This window comes from Polyodon spathula, chromosome 25 (assembly GCF_017654505.1).
Source record: "Polyodon spathula isolate WHYD16114869_AA chromosome 25, ASM1765450v1, whole genome shotgun sequence".
NCBI lineage: Eukaryota > Metazoa > Chordata > Actinopteri > Acipenseriformes > Polyodontidae > Polyodon > Polyodon spathula.
The window spans coordinates 10,835,389-10,854,978 of NC_054558.1; positions in this window are offsets into that span (position 1 = coordinate 10,835,389).

The window sequence follows — 19,590 nt, forward strand, 5'->3', positions numbered from 1 at the left end:
AAGGAGATTGCCCCGCCTGACCTTGACCGTGACCCTGCGTAGTTCTAGTATTTTGTGTTCTTGTTTATTTATTTATTTTTATGCTCTGTGAGCAAGAGTGTTTTCTGTTTAAACATTTTATTTTGTTGTTCGTCCTTATGGTCTGATGTCACCGCAACGCCATTTCCTGCCAAAAGCTAGCACTGGAATTGTATCAGTAATACACAAAACTAGTGATATCTGCTGTACAATTAAGGAATTGAAACTCAGCCAGTTGAACTACATTATAAGAACACTAAACAATTTAGTAGTTCAGGACAAACATCAATCACAACATGTTTTAGCACAAATATTTATTGAGCAGAATGTGGAGTATGCAAAACTACACAGAAGTATGTTATATACACACATTGATTTGGCATCAAACCTAACTTGATTTGAGGGTTCGCTGCCTGGTCGACTGGACGAGGTGGAGACCCCCAAAAAGAACAAACAGGTCTCAATGCCCCGAGTAGTACTGGATATAGCCCACTTGAAGGTTTAGCCAAACCTTTACAAGGATCATCAAGAGAGGAAAACAAAACCCAAGTTTGGGAAATAAACCTCTCGGAATCCACGGTTGATCTGATTGCCCTTCCTCCATGCAGGCTACTAAAGCAAACAGCATATCTGAATAAAGCATTTTTAAGATCTGCATATTTGTTTTCATATAACCTTAATAATCTCCAGAAATAATGAACTAGTCGCTTGACGAGGGTGATTTTGTTGCATTGGCAGTATTAGATCTGTTTTTTTGAAATTCGGTTGATTTTTTGTGTTGGTGTGTACAAATTAATCGTGAGTGGGCTTCCCCGCAGTGGCTGCGAATGTGAAGGAAATGGCAGGAGGAATAGGAACAGGCTTTGTTGAAAATGTTGCAGATGGACGGGGGAGTGAGCAGAATGTTGTTGTGCTAGGCCAGAGCGGCAGTGTTGAACAGACAAGGGGACGGTGCTGAAGCTGGAGAGGCAGACATCTGATCGGAGAAGGCTAGAGTTGAGACAGATCATCATCCGACTAGCCGAGTTTTCCATGATGCGTGCATGTACAATGAAATAGAAACGCAACTGAGAGGTAAGTGAATAGGGTGAGCACCTTTTCAAAATGCAAAAACGGAACACTCTACTTATGTTAGTGTTTCCCCCAGGGCGGGGGGTAATGATTAGTTGTAGTGATTGTGAGAGTAGAATGATTAGAAATGGAACCAGCATTAAATATTTTTGAGCTACTTTTTCATTTTAAGTCTGTATTTTAAATATGTTTATTTGTAGCTTTTGTTGTTGTGGACTATTTGGCTGTCACTGTAGTGGCTGTTCTGTCTCAATGGCAGCGCGCTGTGTTTATTCATTTTTAAAAAAGGAAACTCAGGAAAGAACAGAAATGCAGCACTCTGACTGAAACACTTTACAACGTGTTCATGTGTAACTGGCCTAAATACCTCACAGGGTAATCGATTGATGCACAAGTGGTCACTCTGTCATTGATCGAAGCGGGCTCTGCGTTATGTTTAACAAAATAATTTGTGTAGACCTATTTTTAGTTTCAGATTTCTTTCTCCTTTTATTTTGACTGTGATTAAAAAAAAAGAACGTGCAAAGAAAAATAAATAATCAGTCATCTCCCACACACCTCATTCACATGGTTCACAGACTGGGAAGAAACATGACAAACTGAATATTTGTGTTACTCCTGGACTGAACCATTTTACCTATATTGAAATATTTTACTAGTGGCTCCATGGTGACAATACCCACATTTATATTTTCCACTACCAGTTACACCAAGAACCTCAATGATATTTTTTCACATACATGATATGTGACGTCATCTGTCTTACCCTTCGTGTTACATTCACCCCCGTGTACTGCAAAAGGTTCAATCTGCCATGTTAGTGAAAATCCTATTTTCAGTACCTCAAAAAAAACACAAGAGGGATCCCCTCCCTTTACATTATATAACTAACTGAGAATAAATGTGGTGCATCTATTGATAATCTGGCGAAATCATACACTTGCTACACATATAGAGTCGTTATCGGCATGAGATGGGATGTCGGTGTAGTTCAGTTGTGCGTACCATGTGAAACCTTTCTGGGAGCAAGCCTGGATATATACATGCATTGCTTTTGTTACTGTTTTAACTGGTAAGTGGCAGGCATTGCAAAAATAATGGAGCAGGGGCGGTGCTATGATGCACTATAAACAGGTGGGTTATGGTTTGACTGTGTCTACGAGTTCGGGACAAATGTAGTCCCGGAGGCATGAAGCCCGGGACAGGGATTTGATCTTTACATTTCAGGACTGTCCCACACAATTAGGGAGGGGTGGTCACCCTATAAGTGAAGGGGGTATTTATAGTGCTAACAAACTTGATTAGCTAATGTGTAAATTGAATGATTCAATTTGGTGACGAAGAGATTGGTGTCTGACCACCCCCCTGAACTTTAGTTATAAACTTCATTGTTAATATAATAATAATAATAATAATAATAATAATAATAATAATAATAATAATAAATGTAACTGCACAACAGTCTACAATATTTTTTATGCTAATTGTTTTTTTTTATTTTCAAAATGTCTTCATAAACCGTACCAAGCTTAATAAATATCAATATCAATCAATACTTTTTTTTATATAGTGTCTTTCATACAAAAGAAACAAGGACCAGGGTCACAAATGGAGATTAGGGAATGGGACATTCAGAACAGAAAAGAGGCACTTTTTTACACAGAGAATTGTGAGGGTCTAGAACCAACTCCCCAGTAAATGTTGTTGAAGCTGACACCCTGGGACCCTTCAAGAAGCTGCTTGATGAGATTCAGGGTTCAATAAGCTACTAATGACCAAGTTTTCATTTTTGTCTTAAAAGTCATGAACTGATGTAGCACTTCTGCTATGAGGTGGCAGTGCAGTCCACAATCTGGGAGTACAGTGACTAAAAGCTCTCTCCCTTCCTTTGTGTGTATACTTGTGGGAGGCACAGAAGGCCTGCATCAGCTGATCTTAAATCACGAGAAGGTATATATGTGACTAGAAGCTCCTTCATATAATAAACTTCACTGGGAGCAGTGCAGTGGAACCAGCCCTGGAGTTATATGGTCTCTTTTTTTCATTCTGCAGTGAAGCCCAGCAGTTGCATTCTGTAGATGCTGCAGGTGATTTATGGTGTTACCCGAAGCCCAGTGAATATTGCATTTGTCAGGAAGACAAAAAAGCATTAATTAGTTTCTCAGCATCAGACATTGTGAATAATGACCTCATTTTAGCAAAGTTTCACGAATGGTATAAAGGACAGTTTGGTGACATTGCGAATATGAGACTCAAAAGATAAACCAGAGACAAATAAGACACCTAGATTTTTCACGTTTGTTTTTATGTTTTGGTCAAATTGTCCAGATCTATTTTTAGAAATTTTGTAGCATTTACTTTCTGCAGAGAGCCTAATAACAGAACCTCTGTCTTATCAGAGTTTAACTGTAAAAAATGTTGCCAACATTTGGAAACCGTTCAGCGGGACGCTCTTCCTCCTGGACGCATCACACACATGGGAGGAGTCATACACAAAAAACACTCCTTATCATATAATAGACGTCTCCCACCAACTCAACACCACACTACCATCATGACAGTAAAAACAGATGTAATGAAGTGTTCTTACCTTTGTATAAGTTAGTGATCAGCAGATGTGTCAGCTGCACAAAGAGCACAGTGTGTGGTTTTCACTCTATTGTGCAGCATTTTTTTTTTCAATGGGTAGATATCAGGACTTTCTTCCTATGCATCGGGATGCAAGACATTTGCTAGGAAATCGGAACTGTCCCGACCATATGGTGAATGTTGGCATACATGACACCCACCTCGTTACATCGGTAAAGCATTCAGCTAAAGCTGATACAGCCAGAGTATCATCAGGTTTTACAGAGATGAAAAGCTGTGTGTCATCGTCACAGCAGTGAGAGTTAACACCAAGTTTATGGATTATTTCACCCAGCAGTAACATGTACAAAGAGAAAAGAACGGGTCCCAGTATAAAGGCTTGGGGAATGACACAGGCAACCCAGGAAAATCCAGACAGAGTACCTAATGAAACAAATTGCTGTCTGTTCCTAAGATATGACTTGAACCATTTAGACAATACCGGACAATCCCACTCAACTTCTGAGATGGTCAATTAAAGTGGTATTGTCCACTGTATCAAATTCAGCACTTACATCTAAAAGAACAAGAATAGATACGCAGCTAGATTCTGCACTTAACAGTAGATCATTCACCAACATGATAAGTGCAGTCTCTGTACTATACAAAGAACGAAAACCCCACTGAAACTTTTCAAGCACTTTGTTACCCTCAACAAATGAATTCAGCTGGTTTGCTACTACTTTCTAGAACCTTAGCTAGAAATGGCATATCTGAAACAGGTCTGTAATTGTTTAAAGCAGGAGGGTCTAGGTTTGGTTTTTGAAGTAGAGGTTTAACCGCATACATTTTTAAGGCAGAGGGATCTACTGCTGATGACAGTGAACTGTTTATCACGTCCAGATCATTTCACTCAAATCATTGAAAAATGCTATTAGAATTTTGGTTGGAAATGGATCCAACAAGCAAGTGGAAGCAATAATTTGCATTATCAATTTATTGAGATCTTGTACTGTAATCTGAGAAAGATACTACAGCAAAACTAATTCGATTACACTGCACATTCAAAGGAGAGCCATCTGTGGAAATGTATTTCCTAATGCTAATAATTATTTTGAAAGTAATTAGGAAATTCCTCACATTTAAAAGTTGAGGAGGAGCCTCAGAGCTCCTATTTACCTGCTTATCAATAACAGAAAAAAGTACCCTGAGTTATTTTTGTTTGTTTCAAAGGGAGGAAAAATAGGAACATGTGTCTGTCCGTGCTGTAGTTGAATTGATGTCTCTTCCTGGACATGCAATGTGTTACTACTCTACCTGTGTTCCAGTTTATGAACTTCTCTTTTCATTTGTGAGGTATGCCTAAGGAGATTTTTCTAGTTTTAACTGGGGCCACTTTGTCAAAGACCCTTGACAGAAGGTTATTATAAGTGTCTGCTACCTCATCGGTTGACTGCGGCTTCATAGCTGTAGGTGGTATTAATCTTCGCATATGAGACAGCGTTGGTTCAGTTGAAGAATTTATTACCCAGTTTGGGTGGGCATGGATAGATTGGTCTTAAAAAGTATAGCAAGATGATTGGAGATGGTTAGATATGACAGGTTGTGAACGGGTAAGCCACGAGGGATGACTAGTTCTAAAGCAGTGATTCCCAAACAGTCATGTACCCCCTTCAGATCTATCATCTGCATACCTCTAGCATACAGGTTTATACTTTAATGATATTTTTAATATATGATTTCATAATACACATCCCCAATATAATACATGGCATATAATAAAATTAAGGCTTCTGAAAGAAAATGAATCCAACCAATAAACACTGGAAATGGTTACTCATTTCACTCTGACTTCACCCCTTTCCCATTAAAAAAAAAACCTAATACAAAAAAACACACTACCTTTCCCAGTGTAGCTAGGCAAGCTTCCTTCCTGACTTGTGCCTATCATTGATTCGTTCTGAATATTTTAAACTCACCCCAACTACTGAGTGGCAGCAAATTCCTATATTTCTATTGGAGACTCTGCTTGCAAGAGGTTCCAATTAGGAATGCAGGCTTGTTCGTGGGATTTAAAGCTGTATTACTGTTAATTGCAAATTGTGGCGAAAAGTAAAAAAATATGCCTCCACACAAAAATCCCAGAAGAATGTGCCTGTGGCCATTTCATTGTGGAAGACAGCAAAGGAAAGAAGGGACAATTTAACCGTGCAAGTAAAATTTGAATAAGCACTAACTATTTGAATAAGCACTGTCAGTCTTCCTAATATCCGGGTATATGTTTCAAACATGACAGACAAAGAAAAGGTGCACTTAAAAAGACTAAACAACATAGGTTTATTTATTTAATTTATATAACACCTTATGTCATGGACCCCAAGGTGCTTTACAGAAAACATAATGCACACAGCATAATGAAACATTAAAATAGCATTAAAAAGATAATAAAAAGACTATAATAAAAAGGCCTATATATATATATATATATATATATATATATATATATATATATATATATATATATATATATATATATATATATATATATATATATAGTGACGGATTGCCCTCTGGTCACACGTTTTTCTTCTCCAAATAAATACTTTTTGACACAGAATGCCAGGAAACGTCGTAGCGGGTGTTTATTATGTACAACATAAAGAAAATAAACAAAACAAAACCTAACCCGATTTTGGGCCTTATCTACACAGTTATTTCTCTAACTAATAACGAGGCAGGCTAAGCCTGTTCCCTCGTCATCAAAACCAATTCACAATCCAAATCGTAATCCCAAATACCTTTCCAATAGTTTGTTTTCCCGTTTCACAATACTCCCAATAACCAGATCTCTTTCTCTCCAACTCTCCAACCAAACTCCTGCTATCACCCACACAAAACAAACACACTCACACCCTTTAAACGTAACTAATTAATCCACTAATTACTCTATTGACTAAACCTGGAGTTGGTCCTGACTCCAGCCTCTACTGGGTTCTAATGCCCCCATGTATGGTCTCTACTAAATAAGGCCTATTTACTTTAAACCAGATTTAATTATTTTTACTCACCATTTGTCACACCATTATCATTTAGTAGTTAATCAATTATCCCATCTTCAGTTTTAACCTCAAGCACATTATATTATTTATTTTCTTTGTTTACCCTCCAGTTAGTTTATGTTCTCCTTTCACAATTTTTCTCCTTTACTAACCAATCCTTCACTCTTCCTAGATTCTCTGACAAAAAAAGGTAGAGCATTCCATAATGTAGGAGCCTTGTAAGAAAAGACCATTCTTGCAATACTATTAGTATTTACCATTGAAATAACCAAGAGCCCTGTATCCTGAGATCTAAGATTCCTCTTAAGAATATAAGAACATAAGAAAGTTTACAAACGAGAGGAGGCCATTCGGCCCATCTTGCTCGTTTGGTTGTTAGTAGCTTATTGATCCCAAAATCTCATCAAGCAGCTTCTTGAAGGATCCCAGGGTGTCAGCTTCAACAACATTACTGGGGAGTTGATTCCAGACCCTCACAATTCTCTGTGTAAAAAAGTGTCTCCTATTTTCTGTTCTGAATGCCCCTTTTTCTAAACTCCATTTGTGACCCCTGGTCCTTGTTTCTTTTTTCAGGCTGAAAAAGTCCCTTGCGTCCACACTGTCAATACCTTTTAGAATTTTGAATGCTTGAATTAGGTCGCCACGTAGTCTTCTTTGTTCAAGACTGAACAGATTCAATTCTTTTAGCCTGTCTGCATATGACATGCCTTTTAAGCCCGGAATAATTCTGGTCGCTCTTCTTTGCACTCTTTCTAGAGCAGCAATATCTTTTTTATAGCGAGGTGACCAGAACTGAACACAATATTCAAGATGAGGTCTTACAAGTGCATTGTACAGTTTTAACATTACTTCCCTTGATTTAAATTCAACACTTTTCACAATGTATCCGAGTATCTTGTTGGCCTTTTTTATAGCTTCCCCACATTGCCTAGATGAAGACATTTCTGAGTCAACAAAAACTCCTAGGTCTTTTTCATAGATTCCTTCTCCAATTTCAATATCTCCCATATGATATTTATAATGTACATTTTTATTTCCTGCGTGCAGTACCTTACACTTTTCTCTATTAAATGTCATTTGCCATGTATCTGCCCAGTTCTGAATCTTGTCTAGATCATTTTGAATGACCTTTGCTGCTGCAACAGTGTTTGCCACTCCTCCTACTTTTGTGTCATCTGCAAATTTAACAAGTTTGCTTACTATACCAGAATCTAAATCATTAATGTAGATTAGGAATAGCAGAGGACCTAATACTGATCCCTGTGGTACACCGCTGGTTACCACACTCCATTCTGAGGTTTTTCCTCTAATCAGTACTTTCTGTTTTCTACATGTTAACCACTCCCCTAATCCATGTACATGTGTTTCCTTGAATCCCAACTGCGTTCAGTTTGAGAATTAATCTTTTGTGCGGGACTTTGTCAAAAGCTTTCTGGAAATCTAAATAAACCATGTCATATGCTTTGCAATTATCCATTATCGATGTTGCATCCTCAAAAAAATCAAGCAAGTTAGTTAGGCACGATCTCCCTTTCCTAAAACCATGTTGACTGTCTCCCAGTATTCTGTTACCATATAGGTAATTTTCCATTTTGGCTCTTATTATAGTTTCCATAAGTTTGCATATAATAGAAGTCAGGCTTACTGGTCTGTAGTTACCTGGTTCAGTTTTGTTTCCCTTTTTGTGGATCGGTATTACGTTTGCAATTTTCCAGTCTGTCGGTACCACCCCTGTGTCAAGAGACTGCTGCATGATCTTGGTTAGCGGTTTGTAAATTACTTCTTTCATTTCTTTGAGTACTACTGGGAGGATCTCATCCGGCCCAGGGGATTTGTTTATTTTAAGAGCTCCTAGTCCCTTTAACACTTCTGCCTCAGTTATGCTAAAGTTATTTAAAACTGGATAGGAACTGGATGACATGTGGGGCATGTTGTCAGTATCTTCCTTTGTAAAAACTTGTGAAAAGTAATCATTTAACATATTTGCTATTTTTTTTTCTTCCTCTACGAAGAAAATCACTCTACGAAGACAATCACAGCATTGCCAATATACCATTTTCTGACATTGCACTGGTCAAGTTTTGGTATGCGTACCACGTAGTGGTACATTGTAAACAGTTAACCTTTATTACATTTTACATTTAATTTAAATCAAACTGAGTCAAAATGCACCTACTAACTAATGTGTCCTAGCACTTGAAGTATTAAAAACAAAATTCACAACTAACTGATTGTACTAGCACTTGAAGCATTACCGGACACAAGGTTGCAGTTCAATCAGTTACAGTCCCATTGCTTCGCATTTCACATTCTCCTCATCAGAAATCTAGAGGTTATAATCCAGGTTTCTTTTTTTACCGCTGTAATAATTGATCTGTTCACCCACTATAACAGAATGCACAGACCACTTTTGAAAAATCCATTGAAAACAATACAGTTCCGTCCTCAACCTCCTTTCATCTAGCAATGTGGATTGTGTCTGTTCCCCCAAATCATGCTGCTGTGGTCTGGTCTGCCTATTTTCATTTTTATGAATGTATGCTTTAAAAAAGCTTAACTTTTTAACCAAACTAACTCTAAAACATTTATCCAAGATGCAAATCCTGATCTATTAGATTAATCAAACACGTCTAGAGTTGATTAACTCAGTTTGTGAATTCTGGAAAACAAAGATGACCATGCAACAGCTTCATTGATCATCTGTACCATGTTCTATAGTGCATGTACGAGTGTTGCAAAAAGCACCCAGCGAACGACTTCCCATATGATGTACCTGTAAAGACACAAAGACGACAGATCATTTAAAAGTTGTGATTCTTACTTGATAAATCCGTAAAGGTTTTCTCACATAGAATTAAAACAGCACTGCCTTTATGGTGGCCATTATGCTTTAATGATAAGGCAGGGGTCCCCAGTAGGTGGCCCGGGGGCTAGATCAGGCCCGTGACGCCTTGATTGCTGGCCTACCTTATGATCAAATAAGTAGCCTACTGGAGTATGCACTGTTCAGATATCAAGTTTATTTAGAAGAAAATAGTGCCATCTTTAACATCACGCGAGAACAGATTTATTTAATTTGAGCATGTTTGATGTATTGTGTGAGTATTGCTTTAACGATGTGTTTTGTGCATACACTGCTGTTCCCATAGCAACGCCAATAGATGGAACTACTGATTATGTTTGGATCACAGGTGTAGACAATAGTTGATCAGCTGTGCACTATAAAGGTTGGGGCGGGGAGATGCAAAAAGGAATAAAAGAAAGACAGAGCACAGATCGGAGTAGATTGGGATGCTGTAGAAGGAAGGAAGGAAGGAAGGAAGGAAGGAAAGAGAGAGAGATAGAGAGAAAGAGAGCATAGATTGGGATGCTGCAAGAGACTGAGAGCAGAATTTGCACTGTAGATCGGAACAGAGGAGATCGGGGTGTTGCAGGAAGCAGCACGGGACACTTTATGAGAGAGCGAGGCGCCCAGAGAGACGTTGTAAGTTGTGGGGCGTTACTTCTATCGACCAGCTGTTTTGTTGTGATGCACTACGCTTAAACTACACTACACATATTGTGTTATAACTGGGTACTATTTATCTACTGTTATATGATCCTATAATTCAGTAAATCCCTACCTATTGTTATGGGTAATTATAGTTGATAACCTAGCGATTATCGGTCAATGCTTACAATATACTGATACTCTATTATATTATGACTGTTGATATCAGTGGAGTCTTTTCCCTGTTCCCTTCCTGCCTTACATTACAGCCAGCATTAAACTGACATTGGACTGTACTTTGCTGCTAGAAATATATTGTTAGATGATACTTGGCTGCTAAACTGTATACACGCGGGACTAATATAACTACGATTTGATATATTACGACTATATCCAATATAATGCTGCTACTGCTGCTATTTTTGTTGACACAATTATAATGTATAATAATATATATATATATATATATATATATATATATATATATATATATATATATATATATATATATATATATATACATACACTATATATATAGATATATATATATACACACACACACACACACACACACACACACACACACAGTACTGTGCAAAAGTTTTAGGCAGGTGTGAAAAAATGCTGTAAAGTAAGAATGCTTTCAAAAATAGACATGTTAATAGTTTATATTTATCAATTAACAAAATGCAAAGTGAGTGAACAGAAGAAAAATCTACATCAAATCAATATTTGGTGTGACCACCCTTTGCCTTCAAAACAGCATCAATTCTTCTAGGTACACTTGCACACAGTTTTTGAAGGAACTCGGCAGGTAGGTTGGCCCAAACATCTTGGAGAAATAACCACAGTTCTTCTGTGGATTTAGGCAGCCTCAGTTGCTTCTCTTTCTTCATGTAATCCCAGACAGACTTGATGATGTTGAGATCAGGGCTCTGTGGGGGCCATACCATCACTTCCAGGACTCGTTATTCTTCTTTACGCTGAAGATAGTTCTTATGACTTTCGCTGTAAGTATGGGGTCGTTGTCATGTTGCAGAATAAATTTGGGGACAATCAGATGCCTCCCTGTTGGTATTGCATGATGGATAAGTATCTGCCTGTACTTCTCAGCATTGAGGAGACCATTAATTCTGACCAAATCTCCAACTCCATTTGCAGAAATGCAGCCCCAAACTTGCAAGGAACCTCCACCATGCTTCACTTTTGCCTGCAGACACTCATTCGTGTACCGCTCTCCAGCCCTTCAGCGAACAAACTGCCTTCTGCTACAGTAAAATATTTCAAATTTTGACTCATCAGTCCAGAACACCTGCTGCCATTTTTCTGCACCCCGTTCCTGTGTTTTCGTGCATAGTTGAGTCACTTGGCCTTGTTTCCACGTCGAAGGTATGGCTTTTTGGCCCCAAGTCTTCCATGAAGGCCACTTCTGACCAGACTTCTCTGGACAGTAGATGGGTGTACCAGGGTCCCACTGTTTTCTGCCAATTCTGAGCTGATGGCACTGCTGGACATCTTCCGATTGCGAAGGGAAGTAAGCATGATGTCTTTCATCTGCTGCAGTAAGTTTCCTTGGCCGACCACTGTGTCTACTGTCCTCAACGTTGTCCGTTTCTTTGTGCTTCTTCAAAAGAGCTTGGACAGCACATCTGGAAACTCCTGTCTGCCTTGAAATTTCTGCCTGGGAGAGACCTTGCTGATGCGGTATAACTACCTTGTATCATGTTGTTGTGCTCAGTGTTGCCATGGTTAATCATACACCTGACGATATGCCTACAAAATCCCTGACTTTGTGCAAGTGTACCTAGAAGAATTGATGCTGTTTTGAAGGCAAAAGGTGGTCACACCAAATATGGATTTGATTTAGATTTTTCTTCTGTTCACTCACTTTGCATTTTGTTAATTGATAAATATAAACTATTAACATGTCTATTTTTGAAAGAGTTCTTACTTTACAGCATTTTTTCACACCTGCCTAAAACTTTTGCACAGTACTGTGTATATATATATATATATATATAATATATATATATATATATCCTTGCTAGAGATATGTGTTGTGATTAGTGATTTTACTAATAGTGATATTTCTGGGTTTTATTATACTATTTTAATTGGCTGTGTAAACCAGCAGGTATATTGAATATGTCTTGAAGTGCACTGATCCTTTGCTTATTTCTTGTCAGGAAAACTGTAATGTGTGCAATATTCTACTCTAGATCGGGAGTGGAGGCCCTGCCTTGTAACAGACTGAAACTTCTCTCTCCGCTCAATCGACTTTGGAGAAGCCTCAGGGTTATTAGTCTGTCGGCTCGGACTCGGTGGTGAAGTGGCACCCCCTGCTGGAAAAAGGATAATTGAGCAGTCTAAAATTGGGGTGGCAGGAGACTGGAACCACATCCCCTACCAACAATCCAGCTAGGACAAGTGCAATATTAAGCAAGGACTGCTGTTTCTTTTATTTTATTTTTCTCGTTATCATAAATGCCAAGTCTTGAATACAACCTGTTTTAATAAAGAACTGAATATTATTTACCATCTGTGCTCCTTGGTGTGGGTTGTGGGTTGGTTGCTGTCCCCCTCCGTTGAACCCTCAAACCTGTGTACCAATAAAAGTAGAAGCTAATTATTGTCTTTAAACATAAAGTGGCAGAGTCAGGCTATATTCTTTATCACTGGATATTGGGTTGTCTTACCCACCCCCTCTCACCGGTGTGGCAAACTTAATTTAAACCATAGTTTGAATGCTAGGTTATCTTATATTTGCAGCATAATTATATAAAAGTATATAAAAAGACTGCATTATTTGTAAATTATTAAACTTGATTTAACAAAATATATATGCCCATGTCCTGGGAGTTATGTGTTGTGAATGCAAAGTTTGATTTCAAGTACATTGTTTTATACATATTAAGTGGACACAAAGGTTTTTCATATATGTGTAATATTTTATAGTAACATTTTAATCATAACAATCCCCAGAGTAATCAGCATTGTGTTTGGGGCATGTAAGGCATGGCTTGTTTCATTTAGTAAGGTCCTCAAATATCCCACTTTCTTCAATGTGTTTCATATTATCCTTCTACTCTTAAATTCCATTTTCTTCTTAATGCTTATCAACTTAAATGAAAAATTGGTATTTTGCAACACACCTTAATAACGAAAAACTTGAAGACAAAGCAGGTATCTCTACTGATCTCTACCCACCAGCCTCCCGACCAACACCAACATTGCAGACGGATTTAATTTAGCTGTGGCCTCAACAACAATGCTTGCATCTTACTCTTTATTTTCAGCTTGTCTGAAGTGCTGAATTCTTCAGTTCTGTGACCAAAAAGATTTTAAACACCCAGAGCTGTTTTCTTTTTTTTTCTGATGAGGAAGTATGAATCTAAATAACGTTGTGAGATCACAGGCTAGTTTAAAATAGCTTCTGAATAGATTGCTGCCCGGTTGTTTCTGTAGACTGCTGTGACACTTTCATATTGGGGATGAAATCAGGCATTAGTAATGATTCACTGGTTATGAATTAATGCATAACTATTTCCTTTGTTTTCTTCTGTCTGTCCAAAATTGTATTTCTTTCAAAGATTATTCTCAATCCTTAATATGCATGCCCCTACATTAAAGTGTGACAGATTTAGTTGAACTATTGACACTGGAATAATTAGGTCATTCCAGCTCAAATGGACCAAATTCTGGGGAGATGTTTCCTCCATTTGTGTTTGATGACACATAAACCAAATGAGTGAAAAGTTTCCAGGGTGTGTGTAACACTTCAGCCCACATAGTGATAACTTGTCTGAAACTTGTAAATGTCAATTTTAATGTAACAATTAATTTTTCCTTTCGGGAGTAATAACATCACTATCATTTTAAAAATTGTTCCAAAGCCTTTCCAGCAAAAACATCAAGCCATTGATGGGACCCTTGAACTACTTGAAATGGTATGACCCAATGTAGCAATAAGCTATCGGCGATATCAATATTGATGGAGCTTACCAAGCAATGGCATCAGGGGGGTTCTTTATGACTCCAGTGCTTAATGATGAGCTTCTACTGGTATATTCCTCTGTAACTTCATATGTTCCCAGAACCGTGCTGGTAGTGATCCCGTTCCAACAGGTATATGATTCCTGATCTGCAAAATGTATGTCAAAAAAGTGTATGTATGTAAATATAAGCACATATATATATATATATATATATATATATATATATATATATATATATATATATATATATATATATATATGTGTGTGTGTGTGTGTGTGTGTGTGTGAAAATGCCTCAGGTATGAAAGTTAACTTCATACTTACTTGTGATTTTCACTCTGAAAACACACTTCTCTTGAGCTGGCAAGATCATGTCAACCCCCACAAACACACTTGACTTCCTGCTCACACTGTTGGAAGCAGTGCAGTACAGTTGCTGAGACTCAAGCAGTGTTTCACAGTCTAAACTGAGGGCATGAGAAAGCTGAACAGGAACATCCTCGGGGTCACTGCTTTTGTACCAAGCGTAGTGAACGCTAGTACCCCTGGCAGAGTGGCAGCTGATTGTCAGAGCCGAACAAGAGACACTGGGCGAAGTGAGAAATGTAACAACGGGGTCAGACACGGGCTCTGTGAAGAAAATGCATTGACATTTAAAATGTATCTGAAAAACAACATGTGTGTGTGTGTGTGCTGTACATACAATGTAACTAAGCAACTAAACTAATTAACGCAAACTAATGTGAAATTGTATAACTGGGTCATATAATAACCCACATTTATAAATTACATTCACTAAATGAGTTTGTTATTTAATTGTTTGTTTGCTTTTTATTACTATATGCAGTGGCTCTCAAAAGTATTCACCCCCCTTGGACTTTTCCACATAGTGTGTTACAACATGGAATCAAAATGATTTAATTAGGAGTTTTTGCCACTGATCAACACAAAAAAAATCCATAATGTCAAAGTGAAAAATTGTTGTTCTAAATTAATTACAAATATAAAACAGAAAATAATTGATTGGATAAGTTTTCACTGCCTTTGCTATGACATACCTAAATAAGTGTCTATAGTCTATATAAGTTTAGAAGTCACATAATTAGTTGAATGGAGTCCACCTGTGTGCAATTAAGGCTTTTCAAATGATTTCAGGTTAAATATATCTGTCTCTGGGAGGTCCCACAGTTGGTTAGTACATTTCCTAACAAAAACTACATCATGAAGACGAAGGAACATTCAAAGCAAATCCGGAATAAGGTTCTTCAAAAGCACCAATCAGGGATAGGATATAAGAACATTTCCAAAGCACTAAATATCCCCTGGAGCACAGTAAAGTCCATTATTAAGAAATGGAGAGAATATGGCACAACTGTAAATCTGTCTAGAACAGGCCGTCCACAAAAACTGAATATCCGGGCGAGAAGGGCACTAGTCAGAGAGGCCACCATGAGGCCTATGGCAACTCTAAAGGAGTTACAGTCTTCCACGGCTGAGCTGGGAGACACTGCATATGGCAACAATAGCGGGGGTGCTTCACAAAACTAGCCTTTATGGAAGAATGGCAAAAAGAAAGCCATTGTTGAAAAAACTTACACTAAATCTTGGCTGTAGTTTACCAGAAGGCATGTGGGAGACTCTAAGACCAAGTGGAAGATTCTATGGTCTGATAAGACCAAAATAGAGTTTTTTGGCCTCAATGCTATGAGCTATGTTTGGCATAAGCTAACACCACATATCATTCTGAGAACAGCATCCCTACCGTAAAGCATGGTGGTGGCAGCATCATGCTATGGGGATGCTTCTCTGCGTCAGGGCTTGGTAAGCTCGTGTAGAGGGAAAAATGTTAAAATGGCAGGACAATGACCCCAAACATACAGCCAAAGCCACACTGGAGTGGCTTAAAAACAAAAAGGTCAATATCCTAGAGTAGCCCAGGGAAAGCCCAGACCTCAATCCAATTGAGAATATGTGGAAAGAGTTGAAAATTGCTGTTCACCAAAGGTCCCCATCCAACTTGACGGAGCTTGAGCAATTTTGCAAAAAAGAATGGGCAAAAATTGTAGTGTCCAGATGTGCAAAGCTGGTAGAGACTTATTCAAATAGACTCATGGTTGTAATTGCTGCCAAAGGTGCCTCTACCAAATATTGACTCAAGGGGGTGAATACTTATGCAATCAATTATTTTCTGTTTTGTATTTATTATTAATTTAGAACAATTTGTAGATTTTATTTTTCACTTTGACATTATGGACTTTTTTGTGTTGATCAGTGGCAAAAACTCATAAACTAATTAAATCCATTCTGATTCCATGTTGTAAGACAATAAAATGTAGAAAAGTCCAAGGGGGGTGAATACTTTTGAGAGCCACTGTATATACAACGTTACATTTAGAGTTGCCTTCTGGCCCAAGCCTGTGTCATAGTAAACTTGTAAGTTCTGATTGTTGAATGAAACAGGAAGAGGTTTTTGGCAGTGGAAAAAACACAAACATAGAGACTGTGGGCTTCTATAGCCCCTTTCACACATTACATGCAGACTGTGGGCTTCTATAGCCCCTTTCAGACAAACATGCACTGTGAGGATCTATAGCTCCTTTCACACATTACATGGCAGTGTACCAGCAATAGGGAAATGAATAATATACATTGAGTATCTATACATGAAAGATTTGTACCTTCAACAATCTTCACTTTTATTGTGCACATAATATCAGCGAAAGGTTTTTCTATCCCACACCAGTACGTTCCTGCATCTTCCAAATTAAGTTGTTTCATTTCGATTAATAAGAGGCCCCTTCTGTTATCCCAGATTGAAATTCTTCCATTGTAATTTGTTTTTACATAACCTTCTGTGTCGATTAAAGTGTCACACCAGTTTCCGGATTCTCCGTGACACCAGTATTTCTTGAAGAACACAAATTTTCCTCGGTCATAACGACACACAATTGTGAGGCTCCCACCCACTGTGCCAATCTCTTCTGTTTTATCAGCCTGGAGATGAAGGGAAACTGAAACTGCAGGGATGCATTTATTATTCAACAAAAGTACACTAGCAGGTAGAAAGATGATCTCGACATACCCTAAACGATCCCTTTTCTGACAAAACACGCATTTGTTTGGGGATCCATTTATAAACATGTTAACTTGTTAAAGTTATTGCCAAAAAGTGTAGTATAATATCATTTCATCACACAGTAATAGGTTAGTAAAATGGGTTTGGGTTGGGTTAGCGTTATTATAATATATTTTTTATCACACAGTACTAGTTTATTAAAATGTTTTTTGGTCGTTTTGTTTTTTGCCTTAGTAGTTTTGGTAAGACTTTTTGGAATATGTTATTTGCATCAATAATGCAAAAAATGTAAGAAAACTAAGAGATTCAATGAAAAACATTTGACTAGAATTGAAAAATTCATTTAGTTTCTTTTTCATAAAAAAATGGACTATTTGTTTTTATAACATACTTTAATACATCTTTTTATAGATGCATTATTACAATTGTATAACTGATCCCTGTTACCGCTGGGTTATTGGACACTCCTCATGCATCAAATAACTACAGTACTACAGCGTTAGCATTCACGCTGCATACACTTTAAGAATATGGATTTCTTACTGTAGACATTAAGAATGTAGATTTTAATGAACTTCTTTTGTGTACAAATCAATTAGTAAAAAAAAAACATTAATTGTAACCCATTGTGAGAAATAGTAAAGTGTTGCTTACCTTGAGAAAACAATACCATCCAGAAGATCTTCATCTTAAAATAGCATCTGTTTCATTAGAAATGGAGTTTAAACATAACACCTACAGGAAGTCATGTAAGGGCTGACCTGACTGTGGTTTGTACATGTGAACTGGGCATTTGACAGAAATGAATATACACTACAAAAAGTTTCCAACTAGAGTGCCTGTAAAGATCTGATTGACCAGAATACACAAGTCATGCATATACAGTATATGAATCTATATTTATATCTAGCCTTATACCATATTATATATACCTTACCTAGCCTTATACAAGTTTATATACCGTAGCTAGGTTTATAAAAGTTTATCACAGTCATTTTTCATAGCAACTGTGTCACCTTCTGTTTCTTTTTTCTGGTCAAAAAAGTCCCCTAGGTCGACATTGGCAATACTTTTTAGAGTTTTGAATGCTTGTATCAGATCTCCGCGTAGTCTACTTTGTTCAAGACTGAATAGATTCAATTCTTTTAGCCTGTCTGCATATGACATACCTTTTAAACCAGGATAATTCTGGTCGCTCTTCTTGCACTCTTTCTAGAGCAGCAATATTCTTATTCTAGCAATGTGACCAGAACCGAACACAATATTCTAGATTAGGTCTTACTAATGTATTGTACAGTTTTAACATTACTTCCCTTGATTTAAATTCAACACTTTTTACTATATATCCGAGCATTTTGTTGGTCTTTTTTATAGCTTTCCCACATTGTCTAGATGAAGACATTTCTGAGTCAACATAAACAACAAAGTTCTTTCATAGGTTCCTTCTTCAATTTTAATATCTCTCGTGTGGTATTTATAATGGACATTTGTATTGCCTGCATGCAGTACCTTTGCTGCTGCAACGGTGTTTGCCACCTATTTTTGTGTCATCTGCAAATTTAAGTTTGCTTACTATACCAGAATCTAAGTCATTAGTAGATTAGAAAGAGCAGAGAACCTAATATTGATGCCTGTGGTACTCCACTGGTTACCTCACTCCATTCTGAGGTTTCTTCTCTAATCGGTACTTTCAGTTTTCTACATGCTAACCATCCCTAATCTACATGCATGCATTTCTTTGAATCGCTTCAGTTTGAGAATTAATATTTCATGCAAGACTTTGTCAAAAGCTTTCTGGAAATCTAAATAAGCCAAGTCATATGCACTGGTTTGTTTATATTTAAATAAACCAGTTTCATATGCTTTGCAGTTATCCATTGTCAATATTGCATCCTCAAAAAAATTAGCAGGTTAGTTAGACACAATCTCCCTTTCCATGCTGACTGTCTCCCAGGATACTGTTACCATAGAGGTAATTTTCCATTTTGGATCTTATTATAGTTTCCATAAGTTTTCATATTAGAAGTTAGGCTTATTGGTCTGTAGTTACCTGGTTCGGTTTTGTTTCCCTTTTTGTTGATCTGTATTACATTTGCAATTTTCCAGTCTGTCGGTACAACCCCTGTCTCAAGAGACTGTTGCATGCTCTTGATTAGCGGTTTGTAGATAACTTCTTTCATTTCTTTGAGTACTATTGGGAGGATCTCATTTGGCCCAGAGGATTTGTTTAGTCCCTTTAGCACTTCTGCCTCTGTTATGCTAAATGTATTTAAAACTGAATAGGAACAGGTCGACATGTGGGGCATGTTGTCC